At 41.8% G+C, this 3,394-nt stretch overlaps 1 pseudogene; it reads right to left on the minus strand.

Annotated features, from left to right (window-relative positions):
• Nucleotides 1-373: 373 nt before the first annotated feature.
• LOC114802761 (uncharacterized) lies at nucleotides 374-545 on the minus strand (annotated as a pseudogene).
• Nucleotides 546-3,394: the final 2,849 nt, after the last annotated feature.

Raw genomic sequence — 3,394 nt, forward strand, 5'->3', positions numbered from 1 at the left:
ACACAGGGAGGTCACCTTACTGCGCCACTACAGAACCATTTCAAGAAATGAACTCAACAGCCCTGTAAAATTAAACTCGTGGTTTAAATGGAAATAAAGCAATACAACCGGCCACAAAGTGACTATAACCCCCCCCCACACACACATTTAAAGTAAAGTGATTGTCACATGTGATACACAGCAGCACAGCACACGGTGCACACAGTGAAATTTGTCCTCTGCATTTAACCCATCACCCTGAGTGAACAGTGAAGAGCAGTGTGTGGGGACGGTGCTTTGCTCAGTGGCACCTTGGCAGATCGGGATTCGAACCGGCAAACTTCTGATTACGGGGCCGCTTCCTTAACCGCTAGGCCACCACTGCCCCATATTGAGAAAGCGCACCACTCATAGAGGCACTGCAATACTGGGTCGATGCCTGGAGCAGATGGAGCAAGCTCCTTTGCCAACTCCCTGTTCTAAAAATCTGCTTAATATGTAGTCCCCTGCTGGGGGACGTATCAGATATTAAACTGATAAGAACAGATACTAAACTTGAGAGAAGTGGGGCATTTAATACAGCCATGAGTCTTTTTGGGGAAAGATGCAACAAGTTTTCACCCCTGGATTTGGGGATCCTCTCCAGTTCTGGCAGGTTGGTGGACAGCCATTTTTAGGTGCCTGCAAAACACCACCACAGCATGCTGCCACCACCATGCTTCACAGTTGGGACTGTATTGGACAGGCGATGAGCAGTGCCTGGTTTTCTCCACACATACTGCTTAGAATTAAGGCCGGAATGTTGTATATTGTTCTATATCTCATTAGAACAGAGAACCTTATTTCTCACCCTCTTGGAGTCCTTCAGGTTTTTTTTTTTTTTTGCAAACTCCATGCAGGCTTTCATGTGTCTTGCTCTGAGGCAAGGCTTCTGTCGGGCCACTCTGCCATAAAGCCCTGACTGGTGGAGGGCTGCAGTGATGGTTGACTTTCTACAACTTTCTCCCATCTCCCGACTGCATCTCTGGAGCTCAGCCACAGTGATGTTTGGGTGCTTCTTTATGTATCTCACAAGGCGCTTCTCCAAACGTTGTCCCAAATGTTTTCTATTTAAGGATTATGGAGGCCACTGTGCTCTTAGGAACCTCAAGTTCAGCTGACTTTTTTTGTAACCATGGCCAGATCTGTGCCTCGCCACAATTCTGTCTCTTCAGGCATTTCCATTGACCTCGTGATTCTCCGTTGCTCTGACATGCATTGTGAGCTGTAAGGTCTTATATAGACAGGGGTGTGGCTTTCCTAATCAAAACCAAACACAAGACCAAATGAAGGCATGGAACCATCTCAAGGAGGATCAGAAGAAATGGACAGCACCTGAGTTTAATATATGAGCGTCACAGCAAAGGGTCTGAATACTTAGGACCATGTGATATTTCAGTTTTTCTTTGTAAATAAATCTGCAACAATGTCAACAATTCAGTATTTTTTTTAATATGGGGTGCTGAGTGTACATTAACGAGGGAAAATTTTCATTTTAGCAAATGGCTTCAAACAAAGAGTGAAAAATTTAAGGGGGTCTGAATACTTTCCGTACCCACTGTATAGGGTTTTGAATAGAGGTGGGCATAGATTAATTTTCTTAATCTAAATTAATCTCACTGTAATCTTGGAATTAATCTAGATTTTAGATTAATCTAGATTAATCTATTTTAAAATGGGGAATATGTTTGGCAGTGCATAATGCAAGTGTTTGAAAGTGGATTTTTGCGGGATTCTTTTGCATGTTTACGGTCCAGTTAAAGCTGTGACATTCTTAAATAACTGCCATCACCCCCTCTGATTTCAGTGTGAGAGTTTGTGAGTGTGTTCCTCTGCAAAAGCGTGTGGGTCTTCGAGTGTGGTGTAGAAAACAAGTTCTGACATTCGAAAAAATCCTGTTAAATTTTCTGATTTGTGTTGTTCTTTCTTTATTTTTTTTTAGAAATTATTTATTGTTCTGGCAGCTCAGGAGGTAGTTTATTTTTTTTTTAAAAGTTATATTTGGCATATATAAAGCATACACGTGTGGCATTTCTTGTTTGTTTGTTTTTTATCTGATTCTACAATCAATTAAAAAAAATAATCAACAGATTAATCTGTAAGTAAAAATTAGTTACAGCCCTACATGTATCCCCAGTGTCTGGGATAAATCAAGGATTTTTGCAGTGGCCAATAACGTGACCACAGAACATGGTTTCCTTCTCCATGGTTCCTATTTCTTTAGATTTTAGGCTTTGAAGCCCCCCACCCAGATGGGCCTTGGATATTCATTCCCCATGTCCCCTTATACGATGCCATTAGTGACCAATCATTTAATGGCTGCAACACCCTCATTCCCCTACATGTTTTATACATACAGTAGAGTATTGAAAACACACAAATAATAATGATTAAAAGGTGAAAGTGGCACTAATGTTCATGTTGATGTCTAGAGATTTGGTAGAAGAACCGTGGTTTGATCTCTCCCAATTCTGTAAATCCAGAATAAGGTGCCACTGAGGAGCCACTGAGCAAAGTACCGACCACACACACTGCTCCCTGGGCGCCTTTCATGGCTGCCCACTGCTCCCCCAGGGGATGGGTGAAATGTGTGCACTGTGTGCTGCGCTGCAATGTTTCACAATGACAATCACTTTCACTTTCACTTCACTTTAATGAATGATCTCCTGCAAACAAGTCTACAGATGGAGAACAATGTTGCGTTTCTGCTCAGAGAACAAGATAACAGGAGTCTCTTTCTCTACACACACATCGTGTCATTGATTTGTGAAAATAAGGAAATTCAGCATTAAACGTTTTAGCTAAATCAATATTTGATCGACGTTTTTTATAGGAGGGGGGTATTCCGTTAACAAAAGTGCCTGCAGCAGAGATGTTTTTCTTTTCTTGTTTTAAAATGGGACTGGTGCGCCATCTGGCGGTAGGAGTCGATTGTGCTGCAGTTGGTCAAAACTCATGTCTGTCTTTCATAGGCCTTTTAATCATGCTGTGAAAGGAAACTACCGATGCTGGTTCCTGTGAACGTCATACACCCCTCCTGTATTAATTAGGGCTGAATTCAGAGCAACAGAAACTTTATCCTTAAAATAATTATGAATGTCCTTGCTGGATAGATTCACAATAAATTTTACTCATTACATACTCATCTTATATTTGTCAACTGTGTCAGGTAAAAACCATGTATCAGGGTCAGGAACTAAATTTTTGTGACAAATGGGAAGAACAATTTCAATTGCATGGAAAGAAAGCAGGCCGCAAGCCATCATTGAACTTGTTGCGCACAACATCTCATTGCTGTTCTCTGCCCACGGATTCTGTGGAAACTGTGCCAGGTATGCAATGAGGCCGTAAAAATGGTACGGTGGTGGGAGGGTGA

Source organism: Denticeps clupeoides, chromosome 13 (genome assembly GCF_900700375.1).
Source record: "Denticeps clupeoides chromosome 13, fDenClu1.1, whole genome shotgun sequence".
Lineage (NCBI taxonomy): Eukaryota > Metazoa > Chordata > Actinopteri > Clupeiformes > Denticipitidae > Denticeps > Denticeps clupeoides.